Here is a 26269-nt window from a genome sequence, read left to right on the forward strand (position 1 = left end):
TCAGATGCCTGCTCCTGTCGGCAGCCATAACAGCTGAACACGTGCTTGTCTGACCTTGTCCTAGTCACTAGAAAGTCAGATCCCTGCCTCGTGGAAAGGAACCAATCAGAAGTTAGCTGGTGGCGCTATGCTTTACAGCTCTGGGTGTGCTTTACAGACAAGTGTGCAGCAATGACACTCAGAGCATAGCAACCATCCTGGGAGGGCCTATGGGCCATAACAATCAATTGGCCAATCAACACAGGGCAAGCCCTCCAAGCCTGGAGGCACACCAATCCTGAGCCTGTGTGTACCCCTAGACACTCCCCTTACGCTGCCCTACAAGATATATATGCAGCCCCCTCGAGCTGTCTTTTCTAGCCATCCGCCATGGCGGGTGGGTGAAAGACCCAAGCTAACATGGGGTTAGCTCATTAAACAACAATAAAGCCTCATGAAGTTTGCAGCAAGCTTTCGAATCCTCCTGGTGATTGGGGTGACCGCCATCCAGGGCTGAGACCCTGGAGGCCTGAGTTTTTCCAGGGGTCTAACAAATGTACCTACTAGTATGGCCCATTAAGCAGTGCCAAAGATTTCTACTGCTTTCATAACCCAAAGGATCAAAGTCAAAATTCCTCCAAACAAAAACAAAGTCAGGCCTATAACAACAATACCCCAGTCCCTGGTACCAACTTCTGTCTTAATTAGGGTTTCAATTGCTGTGAGGAGACACCATGACCACAGCAAGTCTTATAAAGGAAAATATTTAATTGGGGGAGTTCACTTATAGTATCAGAGGTTTAGTCCATTATCATCATGATGGGAATGTAGAGATATATCATTTGTGATTTATTAAAGCTTGTCTGAGGATTCAGAAAGCAAAGTCAGCCACAAATCATAATAGCCAGACACACACATTTAATCCCAGTGTAAGACCCCTGGAAAGCTCAGGCCTCCAGGATCTCAGCCCAGGACCACGGTCACCCCAATCACCAGGCAGATTCGAAAGCTTGATGCAAAATGCACGAGGCTTTATTGTTGTTTAATGAGCTCATGTTAGTTCGGGCCTTTCATCTACCCACCATGGCGGATGGCTAGGAAATACAGCTCAGAACCAGCTGCATAGAGATCTTATAGGGCATCGTAAGGGGAGTGTCTAAGGGTATGCACAGGCTCAGGATTGGTGTGCCTCCAGGCTTGGAGGGCTTGCCCTGTGTTGATTGCCAACTGGTTGTTATGGCCCATAACATAACATATGGTTGCTATGCTCTGTGTGTCATTGCTGTGCACTTGTCCGTAAAGCACACCCAAAGCTGTAAAGCATAGCGCCACCAGCTAACTTCTGATTGGTTCCTTGCCACGAGGCAGGGATCTGACTTTCTAGTGACCAAGGCAAGGTCAGACAAGCACATGTTCAGCTGTTATGGCTGCCGAAAGGGGCAGGCATCTGACCTTAGTGACTAAGACAAGGTCAGACAAGCATGTGTTTGGCTGTATGGCTGCCAAAATGGGGAGCTGGTCCCTTCACCAGGACTCAGGATTAAGAGATAGACGGATCTCTGTTAGTTTACGGCTATACTGACTACACAAAATTGATCCAGTCCTAAAGAGAAACAGCTCACACAAAGATGATTTCAGCACTTGTGATCACATGCCTTTAATTCCAGCATTAGAGAGGTATATAAGACAGGAGCAGGGTCTCAGAGCTGGCATTTATTCTCTAGCCACATTGAGTATAGAAAGGAATTGAAGTCTCTAGCTACACTGAGGAGATCATAGCAGTCTGAATGAATCTAAGGAGCAGTGAAGTTGGGAGCAGTTTGAGGATTCACCTCTTTGGTCTGAGCTGAGGTAGAAGTAAGAACTAGTGGCTGGCTACTTTGCTTTTCTGATCTTCAGCTTGAAGCTTCAACACCAATATCAGTCTCTGGGTCTTTTATTTATCATGTTACAGGGAACATGGTGGCATGCAGGCAGACATGGTGTTGGAGAAATAGCTGAGAGTCCTACATCTTGCAACAGGACATTGACTGAGACACTGGACAGTATCCTGAGTATAGGAAATTTCGAAGCCTACCTACATAGTGACTCACACTTCCTACTACAAGGCCATAGCCACTCCAACAAAGACACACCTCCTAATAGTACCAGTCCCTGAGATTTTAGGGGCCAATTACATTCAAACTACTACAAGGGCCTTGCCATCAGTTTTTGGGTATAGCCTGGGGTATTTGAGGTTTTCATGGGGCCCCACTGCCCAATGCCTCAACTAGATTTAACACGTTCTTGGAACTGGAGGTTTTGCTTGGTGGTGTAACTTGTCTAGTTTGAGCTTTTCTTCCACCATTATTTGGTGACTCCATTTAGATTCATTTCACATGTGTATATATTTTAGGAAGTTTCTGCAATAGTGGGTTTCCGTATGGCTCTTAAATTCCTCCAGTATTAGCTTCCCCTCTTCCCTCTTCTTCCTCTCTCTTCTATTACTCTACCCATTTAATTCTCCCATTCCACTCTCTCCTCTGTCTGTCCATAATAATATATCTTATTTCACCTTCCTATGAAGATCCTTTTCAGTATTCTGTTACTAGGTTCCTAGCCTCTGTGGTTATATATATTATAGCATGCACATCCAAGGCTTCAAAGCATCCACGTATAAGAGAAAACATGCCAATTTGTCTTTTTGGCTCTGGGTTACCTCACCCAGGATTTTTTTTCTTGCTCTATCCATTTACCTATGAATGCCTAAATTTTAATTTTTAAAATAGATAATATTCCATTTTATAAATGTACCATATTTTCATTATCCATTCATCAGTTGATGAATATCTTGGCTATTTCCAATTTCTGGCTGTTATTAATAGAGCAGAATGAATATTGATGAGCACATATCTCTGAACCTATAGACTAAAAAGAGGAAAATAGGTTTGAACTCATTGGCACAGGATAAAATTGTCTTAACAGTGCACTTCTGTCTTAGGCAGTGTTTCTCTTGCTGGGAAGAGACAGCACATCCACTGCAACTGTTATAAAAAAAAGCATTTGATTGGTGCTAGCATACAATTGAGAGGTTTAGTCTATTGTCATCATAGCAGCATTCAGGCAGACTTGATGCTGGAGAGGTAGCCCAGAGTTCTATATCTGGATTGGTAGACAGCTGGAAGAGAGAAAGACACTTACTCTGGCTTGAACACTTGAAATCTCAAACCCCACCCCGGTGGCACACATCCTCCAAGTCCATACCTATTCCTAATAGTGCCAGTGTTTATGAGACTATGGGGGCCATTTTCCTTCAAACTACCACAACTTATAACACAGGCACTAAGACTGACAATTAATAAATGGTACTCATGAAGTTGAAAACATTTTGTATGGTAAAGGACACCATCATTTGTGAAAAGCATCAGGCTATATATGGTGAAAGATCTTTACCAATTATGCAAGATGTTTAGTATCTAAGATATATAAAGGCTGAAAAATACTATCAAGAATGGGGTAAAAACTAAGTAGGGAGTTCTCAAAAGATGAAATACAGATGGTCGAGAAACACTTGAAATGTTCCACATCTTTAGTCAGCAGGGAAGTGCAAATTGAAATCACCTTTAGATTTCATTTTACATGTTAGATGGCCAGGATCAATAAGACAAATGACAGATCATGCTGGCAAGGACATAGGGAAATGAGAAAACTTATTCATTGCTGCTGGGGGTACAGATTTGTATAGTCACTATGGAAATCAGTGTGCTGGTTCCCCAGGAATGTGGAAATAGATCTTCCTCAAGATCCATATACTATTCTTGGGCATATACCCAAAGGACTCTACATCCTCCTATTCCAGTGCTTCTCAACCTTCCCAATGCTGCAACTGTTTAATACGGTTCTTCATGTTGCGGTGACCCCCCAGCCATCAAATTATTTTATTTCTACTTCAAACCATAATTTTGCTCCTGTTATGAAATGTAATGTAAATCTGTGAAAGGGTTGTTTGACCCCCAAAAGGATTTCAACCCACAGTTCTACCTATTCTCATTCAACTGAGTCTTAGGAACTTCATATACACAACTGTGACATTTAATGCTGGTTGTTGTGTTCCTTAATTTTTGTCAACTTTATACAAGATAGGGTCATCTGGGAAGACAAAAATTCAATTGAGAAAATGACTCCATTAGATTGGACTACAGGGAAGTCTGTGGGTGGTCATTTCTTGATTGCTGATGTCCGAGGGCTCAGCTGATTATAGATACTACTCCGAGGTCATTAGTTGCACCTGTGAGGGATTTTCTATATCGATTAATGGATGTGGACATAGCCACAGTCAAAGTGAATGGCACAATTCCATAGGCTGGGGTGCTGGACTCAATAAAAAGGAAAAAGCAAACTGAGAACAAACATTCAGTGCCTGTCCTTATTGACTTAATATGTCTAGCTGCCTCACACTGCTGCTATAGTAACTTCCTTGTCATGATACACTGTACTCTAAAGTGTGAGCCAAAATAACCATTTTAGGTTGAAGTTTTTAGGTATCCTGTCGTAGTAATTAGATAAATAATTAAAACATCAGTAAATTTTAGAAAAGTTCTGTATTAGAGCATGGTGTAGAAATCTATGGCTTTTCAGCTAGAAGGTGGTCAACCTCCAGAATTTTATAACTGCTCCTAATTTAGTGTCTTAGACCACAGAACTCAGAGTCTAGTAGCTTCAGAGTTAGTGTCTTGTAGTATTAATTGCAGTCTAACATGCTGCCAAAGACACCCAGAAGATAGAATCATTATGTGTTTGAGACCATTTTAAATTCACAGTCTGTATTATTCTCAAACAAATAATTATTTTTATATACTTGTTATAACCCTGTACAATAATGTATGGTGTGTTTCTACAGTCATTATTTGAATGACCGGTTGGAGAGACTAGACATGTATAGCCAGTTCACTCTCAACAATAAAGTTCAGAAAATCATACATAGACTTCTTAGTTTCATTTCTATGATGAGAATAAAGCTTTAGAGTTAAGGAAGCTGGTAGAAGGCCAGCATTCTTTGGGTGCCTGTGTGAGTCACTTTTGATTCATACATCTACTTGCATAGCCTCAATAGTGAAGGATATGTGGAGACAAAAAGATTAGGGTGATTTTGAGCTCATTAAATTATAGGCTGACATCTTTTGTTAGGATTAATTTTCCTGGTACAACATGTTTTTAGGCTTTTGTTTTGTGTTATTTTTGGCTTAGATTTTTAAATCCTCCAATCACAGAAAAATCAAACATAGTTTTTTTTTGACATGCTGCTCTATAATTAAGGAGCATAATGTCTTTTAGGATTCTCTGGTTTATCTGTACTAGAGAGTAAGGGACAGAGTTCAGGCCATGGCTCATAACATTCAGGATTTATTTTCAAATGATTTTCTGGAAAGAGTTGGCATTTCATATGGCTCTGGAAAACCAGAATGCTGGTGCCTCTAACAAGGGAATGCACACGTATTCATATTTCACTGGTAGTTGATTGTGCACTGCTGGGAGTAGAGTGCGGCTCAGTGAAGGGAGGGATCACAGAACCTCACAGTCACAACTTCTCTTCTCTGCCCCAGGAGGCTCTCACTAATCACCCTTGTCACCCCACTCCTGCCTCAGGCAAGATGTGCAATCTTGGTTCTCATTTCAGGTCCTATTAGGACATACACCTTTCCTCAGGCCCCCACAAAACCACTGATAGTGACTGCAGACACTAATGAGAGTTTACCACAGGTACAAGGAGAACAGAAAATGAGAGCACCACCTTGTCTGTTTTTCATAGAACAATGCCTGCTCACAGAAGTACCAGGAAGAGGGCCATTTGAGATAATGTGTTTTAGTCTTCCCAGCTTCTGCTTCTTCTGTCTTTCTTTGGGTACTTCTCTCCAGACACCTAGAAGGTAGTCTGCAATGACAGATCAATCACTTCTTTCCAGTCTTGAACTCAACAGCTTATCTGAGGAAAGGAGCAGCACAAGAGAGAAGCACCTTGTGAGCTCCTGAAAGAAAATGCAAGCTCCTATGGCTGACACTTATAAAGGGAAAACTTGGTACCTTGCAGACATTTAAGAACCTGGAAGCAACCTAGATGCCCCTCAACTAAAGAATGGGTAGAGAAAATGTGGTACATTTACACAATGGAGTACTATTCAGGTGGGGGACAATGGAATCTTGAAATAGGTAGGCAAATGGATGGAAGTAGAAGAAACCATTCTGAGTGAGGTAACCGAGTCACAAAAAGACAGACATGGTATGTACTCATTCACATATGGATTTTAGACATAGAGCAAAGGATTACCAGCCAACAATCCAAACTACCAGAGAAGCTAGGAAACAAGGAGGACTCTAAGAGAGATATACATGGTCCCCAGAGAAGGGGAAAGGGACAAGATCTCCTGAGCAAGTTGGGAGCATTAGCAGAGGGTAGAGGGAGCTAGGAGAATGAGAAGGGGAGAAGAGGAGGGGTGAGGAGGACATGATGGGGAAGGGAGGTTGAGTTGGAGAAAGAACAGAAGAGAGCAAGATAAGAGATAATAAGAGATACTGTAATAGAGGGAAACATTATAGGTTTAAAGAGAAATCAGGCACTAGGGAAATGCCTGGAGAGCTACAAAGATGACACCAACTAACAATTTAAGCAACAGAGGAGAGGCTACTGTAAATGCCCCCCCCTGATAATGAGATTGATGACTAATTCATATGCCATCGTATACCTTCATCCAGCAGCTGGTGGAAATAGAAGTAGACAACCACAACTAATCTACTACAGGAGGCCCCATGGATTTCTGAGGTCTTCTCACTGACACCCACATTCTTGGGTGTCAGGCCTCTGGTAGTAGATCAGTACTTTGCCCTAACATAGGACTCTGAAGACCCCTTATGGAAGGCCTCACCCTCCCTGGGGAACAGAAAGGGAATGGGATAGGCAGGGTTAGTGGGGGGCAGGGGAGGAGAGGAGGGAGATGGAACTGGGATTGACATGTAAAACAATCTTGATTCTAATTTAAATAAAAAAATGGAGAGAAAAAAAGAAGCAAGCAAATAAGAATGGAAGCAACTAAGAAAGCAAGCTCCTGAGAAAATACCGAAACTTCTGGCAAACCATGCTGCTGTTTCATAGTGCAAAAGGGTTATGAGAGCACATACATCATTAAAGTAGTTGTGGGCAGTGTTGTGATTTTCTATTTGTTTTCCCAAGTTTTTTTTTTTTTTTGAGGTAAATTGCATCACTCTTCATTTTTGAACTAACAATACATATGCTGGATAGTATACATATAATTTAGTTCATATGAATGTGCAGTTATCTTTTGGTGTCTGTGGAGATTGGTTCTGCTAAAGTCTAAGTTTCTCAGTCAAGCCCCTCACATAAATTGTATTATTTACATTAATCTATTCACATCCTACTGTTAGATCACATCTAGACTACTTAACAGTGTTGAATACAATATAAATGCTCTATTGTTTAGAGGATCATGGTAAGAAAAAAATCTGTACATGTTCAGAACATACATTTTTCAGGGACTTTTCATTAGTGGTTGGTTGTGTCCAGATATTTTGGCTTAGCTGTTATATATATGCAGTCTTTTGGACATTATTAAGAAGATGCCTACAATGAAGTTGGGGAAGAAGAAGATCAGTGAGGACAACTGGAACTTGGAAGTGCTGTCTGAAGTTTGATTCTTTAATTATACACTTAGCACACCTGTGGTGCTTTCAAAATCCCAATTCCTGAATCTCAGCCTATGCAGACACAACTGCAGTCTCTGAGAATAGAAAGGAAGTAGGGGTTTGTAACAAGAACCAGGTAATTCTTTTACTCATAACATTTGGGAATCTTTGTATTACTTTGATAAGTCAGAATTTTCTCATCTCTAATTAATTATGTTATAGAATAAAAGGTAGGCAATTCTCTGTAACCTCAACACTTCTTAGGGCTTATGATAAAAAGAGTTAATTTAGATAATTTAGATAATTTGTCCTTCAAAATATAGTACTACAAAAAGGAAAGCCACAAAAAGGAGAATATATTGGCAAAATACATCTGACAATAGACCTGTCTGTTGACGGATTACAAAGTGGAGTCAGAAATAGGTTGATAAATGGTAGTTTATTGGAGGAAAGTACTCACGAAAGGGATCCAGTGACCACGTTTGCACCAGAGCAGGACAGACCCTGAAATGCCTCCTAGTCAGCTCAGTCAGGTGAAAGAGAGCTGCCTGTGTGCCTCCATCCTTCTTAAAGCCTTGTTACATAACTCTGACCATGTCCAAGCGGGTGTGGTCAACAGTACCTCTAAACAGGATTTCTTCCTACAATTCCCCTTTTAGTCTAGAGAGGATTTAAACTTAACAGTGTAAGATATCTATAATTAACAATCATAAAGGTGAATTACAAGAAGATGTAACAATCTACTTATATCACATCCTAACTATATCTATTCCAACTAAACCATAAAGTCATCTGAAAGAGATGTCCAAGCCTGAACATCTCCTTCTAAACCCAACCCTAAACAATAGGAAACTAGCCCTAACTAGGTGTACATTATCCTTAGTGCCAACAAAGGGGAAAGGAGGTGTAGCATTCTCCAAGTTAGTTCCTGCTGAAATGGAACAACGTTAGCCTTGTGGGGTCCTGTAGGAAGAAAATGTTAGAGTAGTGAAAGTCTTTTGTGGATTATATCCAGTCCGTGTTTTGAGGGAGATACTTGATTGAAGGTCTAGGTTGAAGTCCTTATCTTGATTGAAGTCCTTCTATTGATTGAAGTCAGTACCTGAAGCTCTGGCCAGAGTGTCAGTTCAAGCGAATCAAGTGGATTCCAGTGCACTCGATGAGGTGGGGACCATTTTCTTTCCGGAGAGTTCAAGGATTGCTGTGAGGAAGTTCTTCATTGGCTGTGGGGGAACTTAAACATAAATGTTAGCAGAGAAATTTTAATTTTTATATGTATGCATACCAGGAAAGGCAACAAGAAGGAAAATAATAATTATGAGGGAATTTATACTTTCAGAGAAAGAGCCGTGAATAGACAAATGATGTTCCCCAAATTTTATTCTTATTCTGTATTACATCAATTGGCTTCTTCATATAGTACAGAAACACTGAATTTTATTTTAACAACTTGCTTGAATTTAGAGGAGGAAAGCCAAATCCAACTCAAAAGCCAGCCTTGGTTTAATTGAATAGAGACTAGAAAGTAAAGAGAAATAGATTATATATAGAGACGTTTTTAGAGTTTACCATATGACAAATTCCTTTTGTTTGATGGTTCTTTTTGGATAGCTACTTTCTCTTCTATAATTATCAACCCATGCAGTGTCTTTTTGCTTTCTGGAGATGAGTTTCCCTGTGAAGATAAAAACAAAACACTTCTCTTTCCTTTGTGATGTTTCTATACAGTTTATGAGATATACCTTGGTGGATGACCTGTCATTTCTCCTCATCGAGAGGTTTTTCTTGTTCGACTCGAATCTTGATCAACTTTTATGGTATCTAAATCTTTTCTTCTGTGGAAACAAAGGCAAAACCCCTTACACAACGTAACACATGTCCTGGGTTCCATACAGAGGTCAATACATCTTTGAAGTATATTGGCTGATTTAGTTCAGAAGTTTTTTCTGTAGTCCAGTGTCTTTCTGCAACTGTTTGTCCTTTCTCATTAGCATTACGAAAGTTTAGTGTTAATAAAGCATTATGTAACCTATGTTAGGGGTTTTTGTTCCCCCTGCCTGTTTATGGAGCATTTCTTTCAATGTTCGATTAGATCTCTCTACCACTGCTTGTCCTGTGGGATTGTGTGGTATACCGGTCACATGCTTTATGTTATAATATTTGAAAAACTGTTCTAATTTGGTGGAGACATATGCTGGAGCACTGCCAGTTTTTATTTGTGCAGATATACCCATAATGGCCATTACCTCTAACAGGCATGTTATAACAGAATTGGCCTTTTCAGAGCTAAGAGTAGTAGCCCACTGAAACCCTGAAAATGTGTCTATAGTATGATGCACATATTTTAAATTTCCAAATTCTGGAAAGTGAAATACATCCATCTGCCAAACCTCATTTCTCTGAATGCCCTTAGGATTACAGTCTGCTGACAATGGAACTTGATTATAGAATAAACAGGTAGGACAGTTTCTCACTATCTCTCCTTGGTTTATTGCCAATTGATGGAAAAATCCTTTTTTTAAAACTTTGCTATTTACATGGTGTTTCTTATTAAATTCTGAGGCTTCTAGCATGCTTCTTATTAATAAATGATCAATCTCATCACTGTCTTGTGATAGTGGGCCTGGCAGTATGGGATTAGTCCTGTTCCTGATTATTTCTTATTGTATAAACAGTGAAGTTAATTCTGTATCATCAGGAATGAATTCAGCAGTCTCAGTGTGTAGAAGACTCCCTCTGCATATTGAGAATCAGTAACTATATTGAGAGGCTCTGTAAAATCCATAAGTACAAGAATTGTGTGTAATTCTGCCTTCTGTACAGCAGTATATGGACTTTGAATTACTTTACTTATCTCTCCTGATTCATATCTTGCCTTACCTAATTTGTTCTCATCAGTGTAGAAGGTAAGGACTCCAGAAATAGGTGATTTTCTTACAATACGTGGAAGGATCCAGATTGTCTTTTTTATGAATTTAATTCTGTCAGTTTTGGGATAATTGTTGCTAATAGTTCCCAAAAAAGCTATCTGCCAGTATTTATTGTCCTTCCAAAGGAGGAAATTTCCCCATTAGTTAAAGGTACTATAATTTCTGCTGGGTCTTTTCCAGTCAGTTGACAAAGTCTTAATTTGCCATTTAGAATCAAATCAGAAATCTTTTCTATGTACGTCTTTAGCTTTTTATTCTGTTTATGTGGTAGAAATATCCATTCTAATAAAATAATCCCTTCTGCATCAGAATCTCTTAAAGGTATTCTCTGGATGGTAAAAATAACAAGAATGCAGTCTAAATTAGGGTCCATGTGGTCTACATGTGCGTCCAGTATTCTATTTTCCACCCATTGTAATTCTTTTTCCGCTTCAGCGGATAATATTTGTGGACTGTTTAAGTCCTTGTCCCCTTTAAGGGCCATTTTTAAATGCTTTAAGTCATGTTGTTCTACTCCAATTATTTTTTCTGTAGTTGAGAAATTTCCTGTAGCAATCTCTGTAGGTCATTAAGAGCTTGGTAACGATCTCTTCTAATTTGTACTTTTTGCAGCCTGATTTTTTTGTAAGTCTATCTTTTAACCTAAATAATTAATAGAATCTCCTCTCTGTATCTTTTCTGGGGCAATCTGTAATCCCCAACGAGGTAGAACTTCCTTCACTGTCTCAAACATCTGTTCTAATGTTTCCTTCTTAGAATCTGACAATAATATGTCATCCATATAATGATAAATTATGGATTGTGGAAGTTTCTTATGAATTATCTCCAAAGGTTTTTTACAAAGTGGGACACAAGGTGGGAGTATTTAACATTCCCTGTGGCAAAATCTTCTACTGCAATCTCTTAACTGGCTGTGAATGTACCAAGAATGCAAATTTTTCCCTATCCTTTTCTTGTAACGGTCTAGTGAAGAAGTAATCCTTTAGATCAATGACTATGATAGGCCATCCTTTAGGAATCAAGGAAGGCAAAGTCATTCCAGGCTTTAGAGAGCCCATAGTCTGAATTACTTTATTGATAGCTCTCAGGTCTGTCAGCATCCTCCATTTACCAGACTTCCTTTTGATAACAAATACAGGAGAATTCCAAGGGCTCGTAGATTCTTCTATATGTCCAGCATGTAGCTGTTCTTGAACTAACTTTTCTAAGGCTTCTAGCTTCTCAGGGGTCATAGGCCATTATCCTACCCAGACAGGTTCATCTGTAAGCCATTTTAAAGGAGAGCTTTTGGTTCCTCTGAAGGTTTATCATTTGTACTTTATTTACAGTCTGGATGGTTGGTATCTGTTTTCCATAGTGCCTTACTATATTTTGTCTACCATGTAAAGGTTGTATATGATTTGCAACTGATACTGAAGGGATGTTAATCTGGTTATTCCATTGCTGTAAAAGGTCAGGACCCCAGAGATTTATTGCGATATCTGCTACATATGGCTTTAACCTTCCTCTCTGTCCTTCTGGTCCTATGCAGATAACCCACCTAACACTCTACCATACTCTAGATAGAGTTCCAATCCCTAAAAATTGAACATTCGCCTCTTTTTAGGGGCCATCTCTGAGGCCAGGACTTTTGTGTTATAATAGTCACGTCCACCCCAGTTTCCACCAAACCAGTAATAACTTTATTATTTATTCTTACTTTCAACTGGGGACCCTCTGATCCTTTATAGAAGTTTGCCCAAGTGGGTGTGGTCATCAGTACCTCTAAACAGGATTTCTCCCTATACCTGTCTGATATAAAAACTTACAGTTCAATATAAATGATAGACATCTGGTAGCAAAAATAGGTTTTGAAACCTGTATACATTTCATTAAATAAATTGTGTGAATAACAAATAAGGATATAAAAAGATGTTTAACATTAGTTATTAAGGGAATAAAAATCAAAACCATGATGGACTGACTGTCCACCAAAGAGTGATATGGAATGATGTTTTAAATTTTAAATGAATTAATGTATTATATGTATATGTATGTGAATGCCAAAGCATGTGGGTGAAGCTTAGAAGATAACATGATAGTTGATTCTCTCTAACATTTGTGTCCCAAAATTTGAATGCATATTGTCAAGCTTGGCGGCATTTGGTGTCTTTATCTGCTGAGCTGTCTTGTTGGCTCTATTTGTTTTTGATACTCCAAGTGTCAAGGGCCATGAGGAATACAGCAGGATAACTAATATTCAACAGGCTGATCTACCACATGAGTGATAAGGGAGCTCCACCTGGTGTGGCCATGGAGTCACTGACTGTGGAAATCAGTTTCTCTTTTAGGCTATTTATCTCATGAGTCACTTCATCTCTTCTCTAAGAATAGCTTTGGGTGTTTCCCACTGCTTGTGTGTGTTTATCTCATGAAAATATTTCATCCATTGCACACATATACCTGTGGAAGTCAGGAGGATGACTTTTTATTTGGCTGTATAATCTTTATGTATAGAATATATACTGAGTGCCTTGAATTCTCCAAAAGGCCCAGAGAAAGGAAATTCCTTCTCACTGGGGTATCAGTGGTAAAAGCGCCTGCTGTTTATCCTGAGGCTGGAAGCAGGAGCCTCCAGATCTTACACTACATAGCCTTAGCTTTCCCCTTTAACCAGCTAACATTTGGCAAAAATGCTAATGCAAATCAAATGCCACCAGCTTTCCTTCTGCAGATTAGACCGGTTGCCATAGTACTTTGACGGTGTGTTCCCAGCCACCCATGAAAGCAAAAGCCAGAAAGCACAAAGCTACAGCATCTCGTCACCTTCTTTTTCTACATTTATCAATTACAAATTTCCAGCTTAATTGTCCACACACATGTAGTTTTACATACTAACTCCCTTTCTCCTGTTTTAGCAATCACAGTCCCTTACTCCATTAATGTTCCCTGCCTCTTAAGCTATGGTTGGTTGTGTCATGAGTCACATCCCCTCTGGAGACTTAAGGTGCCCGCTTTTGTCAGATCTTATCTGCTTTCCTGGCCCTTAGATGTGTATGCCTGGTATCCTTGCTGTTACCAGAGAATTGCTAATTGTGTCTGTGTGGGTATATAAACTGGAAACCTTGTGGGATAGGGGAGCAACTTTTTTTTGAAAAATAAAGAGCCATGAGAAGAATATGTGTGTGAGCTGATTTGTTTCATTCACCCTTGCATCCCCTTAGCCAACCCTACCTGCTTGCTGTAAGTGTCCTGCCTGGACCCTGAGGGACACCAAGGCTGGAACTCAGAGGTCCTCATTACCCAAGTAGCTATCATATGCTAGCAAATAAGAAACTCATTACCAGGAATAATTTAGTCCTTTTTGAGTTGGTGGTCAATGAGGTAATACTATTACTATTATTCTTGGTTACCTTCTAGAACTTTACAGTAAGACTCTATTGCTGAAGACATCTCACACTTGAGTCATAGAATATGGAGAACTCAAGACTGTACTCACCTGGAAGCTTCATCTCTATGACAGCTTTCTGAGTGATGGAAGACACTGTTAATGCTACCAGAGGAAAAAAGTAATTGTCAATCTTACCCAGCTATGTATGTACCCTGCAATCTATAACAAGAACTGGTCTGACAAGACATACTCATTTGTGCATCACCTGCATGAATGTTCTGGGAGTAACCATAGGACATCTATATCATAAACCTTCCCTATGGATCCAGGATCTTGACAGAAAAGAGAGCATAAGGCTGTAAGAGCCAGAGGTGGTAGATAACTTCAAGGAAATGGTGTTTTCTGGGCACAGTAGTGCAGTTGCACAAATGAACTTACAGAAATTGTGACAGAATGTGAAAGACCTGAATAAGCACAAGGCAGGCAAAATTCCATCATAGAAGGTGGGGAGGATACATACACATAATCCTACAAGTAGCCAAGGAGCTATTAGCAATAGCTGCTGGGAGAGGAGAGTTAGTATTCTTTAATGGTGTGACCCTATGTAAGTTGACCACACCCAGAGCAGGTCCCACTCCTAAGAACAGTTAGGTAACACAGGGGAGTCCATAGGTTTTTAAAAAGAGGAAAACTCTTAAGTTGGATGGGAAGGGAGGTGAGAAGGGTGATGATGAATCTGGAAGGAGTTAGGATAAGAGTAAATACAATCAAAAGAAATTGTATTAAATTAGCAAAGAATTAATAAAATATTAAATCAGAAAAAGCTGGTGCCAGGGTTGGGAAAGCCAATCCTACCCCCCCCCAAATAGCTGCACCAATTGGGAGTGTAGACCCTGTAGGTAGCCAGGGCAGCATAGTAGAGCTGACCCCATTGTGTGAGTCACAGATGATCCTGGGGATGGGAGAGCTTGGCCTGAGGTCATGAGAGTGAGAGCACTGGCACTGCCCCCAGCAGCCGCAGCAGCAGCACTAAGGAGAGCAGGCCCTGCACCTCACCTGAGCAGCCCAGTAAAGCTCACCCTGTTGGTAGAGGTATAGGCAAGCAGGCCAGGGGAGTGAGAGAGCAGGACTGATCCCCCCATCTGCCATGTGGTGGCAAGAGTGAGAGATTCAATGTCTTAGTCATAATTGTATTGCATTTTCAGAATAAATGTCATAGAAAAGTTTAAATATAGGTAACAAAAATAACATTGAAATACCCACTACCCTGAGATAATCAGCATAAAATTGTGGGTATACCTTTGGGTTTTTCTGCTTACAAATACATGCACAAAAGCATGTTTACACACACACACACACACACACACACACACACACACACACACACACGTAACTGTACACAAAATACGTATGTGACTATAAGACATGAAAGTAGACGGAGGCTGTGGGGGGAGGAAGAGTCTAAAGAGAGGGGAATGGAGAGAAGAAAGATATTACAGGTTTGAATATACATATATATATGACATGTAATAATATTTTTTTACTCAAGGAATAATTTATTATGGAACACAAAAGGATTGACATACATAAAATAAAGGATTTAGCTAAGAACCACTCAAGTCATTTCCCAAAGAAAGTAAAGAGAAAATTCAAGAAAACTAGATGGGATACTATTGTAGCCCAGATATAGCAAGGAGGGCCTAGACCCTCCCCCAAACAATATGACAGACTTTGAATGTCCCTGGTGGGAGGCCTCACTATCCCTGGGGAGGAGTTGGGGGGTGGTTTGTGGGGGTTGGTGGGGAGGATGGGAGGGCGAGGGAAGGGGGAGATGGATATGTAAATATGAGTAGTAATTAAAGAATTTAAATAAAAAGAAAACTAGATGTTATTACACTTCTGTCACTGCAATTTTGACATTGAATTATATTTATACAACTTGAAAAGACAGGACTGTCTTTGGGTAGTGTCTTTGGAGGTTGGACGGGGGGGGGGGTAATGGGTGACTATGAGTGAAGTGCAATGACACATACATATATAAACAGGCTAGAATGAAGCACATTCCAAAAAAAGTGTCAGGGTGTAGTCTTCTGATAGATAAAATGCTAATAATGCCCAGCAAATTGAAAAGCGTGTTGTATATGTCATGTTTGTGGTAAGAATGGCACACAAAATGGAGATAGTGTTTGTGTGTTTCAGAATATTCATATTTAGCTGGCAGCTTCAACAAGTGAAGTTTTATCATTTATCTATATATTATTTAAATTTGTGTCTTATTTTTACTGAGATGAAAAATTAACCAAAATTTATATTGAAATTCAGAGAGCAGGTTAGTGCACTTTCTGCGGTTGGCTCCCATGCTGTCTGCTCCAGCATGTACTGCAACCTCTGTGACCATGCAGAGATGGGGACTAAAAGTGCTGCTGTAGAGACTCTCTCATGACACAGAGCATCTCCTGCCACTGAAGAGGTAACGTTTAATTTCTGACAGGCAGCTCACTCTGTGTAAATGTGGTGTTTTAGTTGACAATTATAAATTGTACATATTTTTCATAGCAACATGTCTTGAAATATGTTCTAGGTGTGTTTGAGCTACATCAGAGGTATATAACACTGAGAATATTCTGTTGATAGAATTCCCCATTTGAAGAATTGTCCCTTGTTTCAATAAATCACTTTAAGGAGCCATTTAAGTGAGAAAGCATGGAGGTGATATGGGAGGGAGAATAAAGGAAGGTGGCTGAGCCCCTCTGAATGACAGTGAGAGTATGTGACTACAATGCACTAAGTGCTTGCTTTTGATCAAGGGGAAGGACTGTTGGAGAGAGCCCTGACTTTATGTAGCTCGTTTTTTTTGTGCCGCTAGGAGAGTGAAGAGGAACAGAGCAGAGAGACTCTGCAGAAGCTGGATGCGATGGCAGTAGATAATAAATGTCAGTCCCACGAGGTCATCCGTGGTAGGAATTAGGGAAAGTAAGGATCAGTTCATGTCCTTAGGAATGTGGGATTGGGGCATGGGCCAAGTTTTATACAAGGAAAGGTGATTTCTGAAGAGCAGGGAGCAGACACAGCTGACCTTGGCTTACAATGAAGTAATTCAAGATGGTCATTAGTGTTTTTGTAGTCTTTGCTTTTGTGTACTTCCACGACCCAGACTGGGTGGGGCTCCGTATTGGATATTCTGTAAGATCTTGATTTCATTAATGTTGGGAAGACACCACAATGGTTGTGTTACATGTTCACGTGGTTGAGATGAGACACTCTTGCCTGGGAAAACACTCTTCTGGTTTCCTTCCACTTTCATCTGGCACTGAGAGAGCCCTGCACAGCATCATATGCACAACCATGGTTTGGCTGAGGGCCAATACAAAATTGTGTCCTATGGTTTGAACTTTAGCTTGTTGAGTAGGAAGAGGCACCATGCAGTGAATTTTTTTCCTGAGGCAAATGTTTATAGTTAAAATATGCATGCTATAAGAAACAGGGAAAGGTGCTTCTAGAATGCCAGCTGTGCCTTGGGGTTAGTGTCAGGGGACCCCAGTAAACTGTACTTTTTATTGCCAATGAACCTCCACTAAGTGTTTTTCCTTCTTCATTTAAAAGACAAACATGGTACTACTGTGTGGAATATAAGGTTTGGAAACATATACATGTATAGTGGAGGCTTAAGTTGAAAAAGAAAACAATAAATAATGGATCACATATTTGTATGCTTAAATTTGTAACAATGAGTTATTAACAAATGATTTATGTGGCCCGGAGAGATGGGTCAGCAATTATGAGCACTTTCTGCACTTGCAGAGGAGCTGGGGTTTGGTTTCGAGTACCAACGCCTGACAACTCTCAACTGACATATCTCTAGCTCCTGGAAAGTCAACACCCTTTTCTGGCCAACAGGGCACCCCCCCACACACATACATTCACATCCAGGCACACACACAAACACAAACACACAAACACACCCACACCCACACCCCCCCACACGCACGCACACACACACACACACTACACACACAAATAAAAGATATTTCAAAAAAGAAACATTTAGAAAATCAAAATGTTTCTACTGAATGGTTAATTCAATAACTTCTTGCTGCAAATGATTTTGCTTCCAGGTTAAGTTTATGTGCTTATTTAAATTTAAAAACTTCATAGAAGTATATATCATAAAGAAACAGGGTGAGACTTGGATTGTTTGTGATGAGCGAATTCTTTTTTCCACTCTATTCTTTTCATACAATTATGAAAGTGCTGGTAGAGAGGAACTTTGGGAATGCTGGGGACTAGAAACATTACTTTTGTAAGTACTTTGTTTCCCCCTTGAAAATGCACTTGAATGTAGGAACCACTGGATGTCACTGTTGCACCATGCAGGTGGGAGCAAATGTCAGACCCACTGAAGAGGACTGAAGAAGGCAGCTTCCAGCGAGGAGCAGTGCATCTGTGCAAAAAGTAAGTTCAAATGAGGTAACCCAGTCGCAAAAAGACAAAAATGGTATGTATTCACTCATATATGGATTTTAGACATGGAGCAGGGGTTTGCCAGCCTACAATCTACACCGACAGAGAAGCTAGGAAACAAGGAGAACCCTAAGAGAGACATACATAATCCCCTTGGAGAAGGGGAAAGGGACAAGATCTCCTAAGCTATTTGGGATCATGGGGGGAGGGGAGAGGTAATTAGAAGAAAGAGAAGGGGAGAAGGGGAAAGGAAAGGAGGATATGAGGGTGCAGGAAGATCTAGTCAGGGGAGGAATGGAGGAGATCAAGAAAAGGGATACCATCATAGATGGTTCAGCCATCTCATCTGTGAGACTGTACAGATAGAGCATGTGCTCAGCAAGGAATGTTTTCATCGATATAAGAATATTATATTGCTCAATGTCTAAAATCCATATATGAGTGACATACCATGTTTTTTTTTTTTTTTTTTTTTTTTTTTTTTTTTTTTTTTTTTTTTTTTGTGTGTGTGTGTGTGTGTGTGTGTGACTGGGTCTGGGTTACCTCACTCAGATGGTTTCTTCTAGTGTCATCCATTTGCCTGCAAATGTCAAGATTCCATTGTTTTTTTTCCGATGAGTAGTACTCCATTGTGTAAATGTGTCTCATTTTCTCTATCCACTCTTTGGTTGTGGGGCATCTAGGTTGCTTCCAGGTTCTGGATATCATAAATAAAGCTGCTAGGAACATAGTTGAGCAGATGTCCTTATTGTATGAATTTGCTTCTTTTGAGTATATGCCTAGGAGTGGAACTGTTGAATCTTGTGGTAGACTGATTCCCAATTTCCTGAGGAATCTCCATACTGATTTCCAAAGTGGGTGTACAAGTTGGCACTCCCACCAGCAGTGGAGGAGTGTTCCCCTTTCTCTACATCCTCTCCAGCATAAACTGTCATTGGTGTAGGGGGATTGCCAGCCTACAATCCCACCACCAGAGAGTCTGGGAAACAGGGAAGACCTTAAGAGAGACATGCATGGTACCCCAGAGAAGGAGAATGTTATAGGATCTCCTGAGCAAATTGGGGGGAGGGGAGAGGGAGCTGGGAGAAAGAGAGCAGGATAAGTGGAGGGGGGAGAAGGACATGGGGGGAGCAGGAAGGTTGAGTCAGGGGAAGAATAGAGGAGAGCAAGATAAGAGATATCATAATAAGTGAGTCATTATAGGTTTAAAGAGAAATTTGGCACTAGGGAGATTTCCAGAGATCTACAAGGATGATACCAACTGGCAATCTAAGCAATAGTGGAGAGGCTACCTTAAATACCCTTCCTTGATAATGAAATTGATGACTACCTTATATGCCATTCTAGAGCCTTCATCCAGTGGTTGATGGAAGCAGAGGCAGACAGTCACAGCTAAATACTGAACTTAACTCCTGGAACCAGTTGCAGAGAGGGAGGAGTGATGAGCAATGGGGTCAAGACTGGGCTGGTGAAACACAAAGAAACGCTGATCTGAACAAGGGGGAGCTCAGGGAACCCAGACTGATGGCCAAGAGGCCAGCATGGAACTGATCCAGACCCCCTGAATGTGGGTGTCAGTGAGGAGGCCTTGGCAATCTATGGGGCGTTGGGTAGTAGAGTAGTATTTATCCCTGGCACACAAATGGACTTTGGGAGCCCATTCCACATGGAGGGATGGCTTCTCAGTCTGGACACATGGGGAAGGGCCTAGGCCCTGCCTGGGATGATATGACAGACTTTGGAGATCCCCCCATGGAGGGCCTCAACCTCCCTGGGGAGCAGAGGGAGGGTGGGGGGCGCTTGGGAGGGTTGGTGTGGGGCAGGGGAAGAGGGGAGGGAGAGGTAGATGGGATTGACATGTGAAGCAAGCTTGTTACTAATTTAAAAAATAATAAAATATAAGATAATAAAAAAGAATATTATATTCCTGGAAACTGCCTGGGCTGAAGTTCTTTTTTAAAACAAATTTGAAATTGCATTAAAAAGTGATGACGGCTTCTCCCCAAATCCTAAAAGAATATTCAGGGCAGGTATACCAGGAGCAATTGTAAAGAACCTCCTTTTTCATATTAAAGTAATGTTTATGATTGCTAAGAAACCCATTTTTCTTTTGAAAATATTAGAGGTTTGGTATTCAAAACACTATGCTAGTGGTTGAGTAATTGCTTGACATGTGTAAGAACTTAGGTTCAATTCTTAATATCCTACAATAATGCATACATTTCATGACTCATGCATAACCTGTTATGAACTAGTGTATACAAAGTATTTTGACAAATACAAAAAATTCACTTAGTTAACAACTCTAGAAACAAATTTACAAAAAGTATTACCTGGAAGTACCCAGACAATACTGAATAATGCAAGTCTCTGAAATTAAAACAATAAATGTAGAAGTAAAGAAATAGCCTGAGTTATACATAAGCAAACAACAGCACACTATTTGAATCAACCTGTAGATCTTCTTGATAAAATTGTTTGCATTACTCCAGAGGAATCTGCTGTAACATTGCATTGATATGTGGCTCTTGGCTCAGTTGTAAAAGTAACCCCCATTTCCATATCTTGGAATACCATACTGTTTGGGTACAAGATATTGAGGGGCAAGTATTTTAGTAATTTGTCAACAAAATGCCAGTGTTCATATTTACTATTGGATATAAAGATTAAGGTATGATTCTAACTTGTTGAAATAATGGACATTTACAAACGTAGAATCTTAAAATTATTTTCATTGTACCTGTTTATCAACATTGGATAAATTATGAAAGGTTTTATTTTCTTAAAGCAATGACATAAATGACAATCTGATTTACCTTCTTTATTCTTCACTGATGCCCCAGACAGATCCTCTAGTTCTTAAGTTACTTATAGCTATTAAAATCACCTAAGGCAGTTTTAAATTTCCCAAAATGTACACTGGCAATTCTCACAATTTCCCAAGTTTCAAAATCACATGGGAGAAGGGGGTTATTAAAATAAAAATTATCAGGTTCTATCTCATACATTTCTGTTTGAGGGCTGTAGAAGAGCTGGTGAGCCTCTGTTTCTGGTAAGTCCCAGGTGTCTTCATCATTTTTATATCATTATCATTATTATTATTACATCACTTATTTGAATCATCTCTCTTGCTTCTTGTAAGCTCTTACACTGTATCTCTCTGCATGTTAGAGTTTGAAGGAGCTGACGGAAAGAGAAAGGCTTGCTTTCTTAGCTGTATGCTGCCCAAGAAAGGTTCTCCCTCATGTTACTGTACTCTAAAATCACCACTCACTGTTGCTATCTCTCAACATCCCAGTATCCAAGTAACAGTCTCTTGGGATACCACATATAGTGACTTTTTGAAGCATATGTACTTTCTCACTGTATAATTTCTTGGTTTGCTACTCTGGCTTGACCTCTTTGTCATTTACCTGTGTTGTGGTTTGTATCTTCTAAAGGTCCATGTATTGGAGGCTGTCCAGGGGTACATTGGGAATTGCTTCCCTAGTTTAGCCACCCAGACACAAGAGGTCATTCTTCAGCTATGGTCCAAGTGGGACTGACTGGTTTTCAATTGGTGGAAGATTTTGGTGTTATATTTATGATGCTGGCTTGGCAGAATTCAATGTATGAGTCATAGAAGCTGCCCCTGAGATTTCAAAGGAACATCTGGGAAGCCAGGCAATGAATTGTAGGGTCAGGTTCGTTGCAGGTGGCCCTCAAGAGGGCGGTTCATAGATCTGTGAAGATAAAGTGACAGATGGTAACAATATATTACCAGGCATGTGCTAATGTATTATTTGTGATTTATTAAAGCCTGCCTGAGGATTCAGAAAGCAAAGTCAACCTCAAGCTATAGAGATCAGGCAGTGGCAGTACACACTTTTAATCCCAGGACTCAGGATTAAGAGGCAGATGGATCTCTGTTAGTTCAAAGCCACACTGAGGTACTGGAAATTGATTTGAGTCCTAAAGAGAAACAGCTCACACAAAGATGATATCAGCACTTGGGATCACATGCCTTTATTCTCAGGACTCATGAGAGGTATTTAAGACAGGAACAGGGTGTCAGAGCTGGGATTCATTCTCCAGGCATTGATTAGAGTTTTAAGGCACGTTCAAGAGAGTATAGCAGTCTGGATTGCAGTCTGAGGTTTGGTGGAGCCAGGATTGCCTTTCAGTCTGAGGTAGAGGTGAGAGCTAGTGGCCGGCTGCTTTGCTTTTCTGATCATCAACTTGAAGCTTGAACCCTAATATCTGTCTCTGGGTATTTTATTTTTTGTGTTACACAGGGAGATAAAAGTACCAGGAATGTGGAACTCCTGAAATTGAAGACCTCCAGTAGCCCTCAGAAATGACCCTCTTAGAGAGGGATACCATGTAGTTTGCAGCGAGAAAGACCCTAGGGACAAGGCTGCCCAAGATTTCCTTTCCCATGTTGTATCCATGGTACTCAGATACTGGACATGGAGTTACATGATTTAGTGTTTGCTCTGCTAAATTTTTGTCTTGCTTTGGGCTCATTGTACTTTTCTGTTTTCCTATTTTCTATTACAATATGAATATTTATTTTATGGAATTCTGTATTGGGACAATTAAATTGCTTTTTTAAAAAATGTGTTTTATAGGGCCTCCCAGCTTAAAGTTTTGCTTGTGGCTCAGCAAAAGCATTGCACTTGGATTTTGTCAAGTGCTGCAACTGTTGAAACTACAGATGTGGAGATGACATAAATGCATTGTGCATTATGAGGTGGCTGTGACATTTTGGCAAATGGGTAGAATGTTAAGTTTAAACCTAAAATGTCCCCTTCAAAATTCTTGTGTTCACAACTTGATTGTCATATGATGGGCTTTGAGGAGTTATTTGATTAGGAATGTCTTAACATCATCAATGAATTGATCCACTGATGAATTTACAGCCAGATGGACTATAGGGAGCATGCATTTGAAGGGTATACTTTGTCCCTGGTCTTCCCTTTCTCTTTTTCTAGGAGCCGTGCGCAGCCTCCCTTACAATATACTATCTCTATCATATCTTACCTTGCCTCAGGCCCAGAGTAATGGAGCTAGTCAACCATGGACTGAAAATAAGAGCCTAGTAAGCCTTTCCCTCCTTAAGTTGTTTTTCTCCTGTATTTTGTCAGAGTGATAAAAACCTGATGTATGTACTTATGTTCTTGGTATTAGTTTAGGTATGACCACATTTTAAAACTCTAATTGGATCACATTTTTCCCAGACTCCCTCATCTCATTTCCCCTTCTTATGCTCTGCTGAGTACCTATAATAACTTCTTTTTTAAAAAATATTTTTCTTTGTGTGTGTACATTGGTGTTTTGACAACAGACCTGTCTGTGTGAGGGTGTTGAATCCCCTGGAACTGGAGTTATAGACAGTTGTGAGCTGCCATGTGGGTGCTGGGAACTGAACCTGGGTCCTCTGGAAGAGCAGCCAGTGCTGTTAACCACCGAGCCATCTCTCCGGCCCTCTACAATGACTTCTTAACATCTTACTAACCTAAGTGTCACCAGGGCACCAAATGATCTGATCCTCTCCTCTCTCTCCATGCATAGTTTATAATTGACATTTTGCACACATGATGCTTCCATCTCAAAGCTCTTCCTTAGTCCATACCTGCCCTTCTGTCCCTGTTCCTGAATCATTGGTGCATTCTTTTTCTTTAGTCTCAGTTTAAATATCAACCTGTCAGAAGGCTTTCTTTGTTCAGTTGTCCTTTCTTGTCATGCTCTCTTGTGGTGTCATGCTTTCTTTCCATAAGGCATTTGAGGTGTGTTTTAGCCACATGTTTACTTTTAAAATACTTTATTTTTTAAAATACATTTTTAAACTTCCAGATGTTAATCTACATCAGAGCAGAAATCTTGTCTACACTACATACTCAGGACCTCAAAAATTAATGTCCACAGGGTGGTGCCTGGTGCATTTTGAATGAAATAATGAAAGAAGAAAGGAATGACAGTATGGTTGGATGTGCTGGTCTCTTGATAGCTCCGGTAATTTCCCAAAGCTAGGAGGTCAAATGGTGGTTTTTAGAGAAGTCATCAGAGAAGAGATAATGGATAGTGACAGGGAAGACATTTTCTGGTTGGTTTATATATATATGCTAAAAGTAGGAAAAATGTTCTAATATATATTTTCATGTCAAACTAGGTAATGTATTTGCTAAAAATTCATGCTTTGACCCATTTAAGATGTTAATTTGGATCCTGTAAGAAGCAGAGAACAAGATGAAATTAGAGGTGCAAGAGATTTATTGCACAATGTGGTGAGAGAACACTTGTGTGCAAAATTGAAGAATCAGTGCAGATAGAATAAAGGTGTGGTTCTTATAAAGGAGAGAAGGAAGTGAGTTTGCATATAAAGATTCTTAGATTACAATACAACTCTTACAATGCTTTGGTAACATTTATGGCCAATCCTTGTGCCTCAATGGCCTAGCAATGTTGGATCTTGCAGAAATGAACCCTTTCACTATATTGGCTTCATACAGTTATTAGCTATGAACAGTTCCTTGGCAGTGTGGCTTTCTTGCTGATACAATGTAGATGAAGAGCACAGTAATCTGTTAACAAGTGACAATCACATGAGATCTGACAGGGGCAGTTTAAAGCCTACTAGAACCCACAGTGCATTTATTAAAAAATTATTAGTATTATTTGATTTTGACTTTATCATATTCAATTTTTGTCAAGAGACAAATTCTCTAGAGTTCTTACTAATCTCTGATTATATCTGCAAGCTCTATCATTACATGGATTAACTTAATTATTGTTAGCACTTAGGGATATAAATTTCCTCTTAAAACTGCTACTGATATGTTCCAGAGGTTTTATTATGTTGGGTTTTTATTTTCATTTAGTTTAGAATATTTTCATTTCTTTCCTGATTTCTGTTTTGAGCCAGTCAATTCAGTAAGGAGGTATTTAATCTCTATGAGTTTATATGCTTATCAGAATTTTGTTTGCTCTTGATTTTGTTTTATTGAATAATGGTTGAATAGGATACATGGGATTATTTAATAATTTGTGCATTTATTAAGATTTGCCTTGTTTCCAAGCATGCAGTCTATTTAGAGTTGATTGCATATGCTGCTGAGTAGAATGCATATTTGTTGGAATTTGTGTGGGACATTATGTAGATATCTGTTAGGTCCACTCAAAGTTAGATGTCATTTCATTGAGTCTCTCTCTCTCTCTGTTTTTCTGGATGGCTTATCTATTGGTATACTGGGATATTGATAACACCTACAGTTTATTGAGTTTGTTTTAATTCATGTTTTTAATTCTATCAGTATGCTTTTTATGAAATTTGGATGCCCCTGAGTTTGGTGAATGTTTACTATTATAATATTTTCCTGATTAACTGATCCCTTGACTAGAAGGAACTCTCTTTCTGATTGTGGACATCCTTCTGTATATATCTTTCTCTTATTGGTTGGTGAATAAAACACTGATTGGCCATTGGCCATGAAGGAAGATAGGACGTGCCACGTGGTCTCTGGTAAGATAAGGCCATGTGGAAATACACAGATTAGTAGTTATAGGTTAATAATTAAGAGAGAGCTAGCCAGTATGAGTTTGCACTCCCACCAGCAGGGGAGAGGTGCTTCCCATTCTCCACATCCTCTCCAGCATAAACTGTCCTTGGTGTTTTTATTTTAGCTATTCTGACAGGAGCAAGATGGTATCCACACTGACAGAGAAGCTAGGAAACAAGGAGGACCCTTAGAGAGATATACATGCTCCCCTGGAGAAGGGGAAAGGGACAAGATCTCCTGAGCAAATTGGGAGCATTGGGGAAGGGAAGAGGGAATTAGGAGAAAGAGAAGGAGAGAAGAGGACTGGAGAGGAGTAC

At 39.9% G+C, this 26269-nt stretch overlaps 1 long non-coding RNA gene across 2 annotated transcripts in view; it reads left to right on the forward strand.

The window, feature by feature from the left end:
• LOC103161025 overlaps nucleotides 1-26269 on the forward strand; it is an 80433-nt gene that overhangs the window by 32833 nt on the left and 21331 nt on the right. The window contains exons 2-4 of one of the 2 annotated variants that reach the window (XR_003482937.2): nucleotides 13983-14131; nucleotides 16276-16423; nucleotides 18296-18405. This is a non-coding gene — a long non-coding RNA (uncharacterized LOC103161025). The remainder of the gene's footprint in view (nucleotides 1-13982; nucleotides 14132-16275; nucleotides 16424-18295; nucleotides 18406-26269) is intronic. The other variant, XR_003482938.2, reaches the window with a different exon arrangement.

The sequence above is a fragment of the Cricetulus griseus genome, chromosome 2 (genome assembly GCF_003668045.3).
Source record: "Cricetulus griseus strain 17A/GY chromosome 2, alternate assembly CriGri-PICRH-1.0, whole genome shotgun sequence".
Lineage (NCBI taxonomy): Eukaryota > Metazoa > Chordata > Mammalia > Rodentia > Cricetidae > Cricetulus > Cricetulus griseus.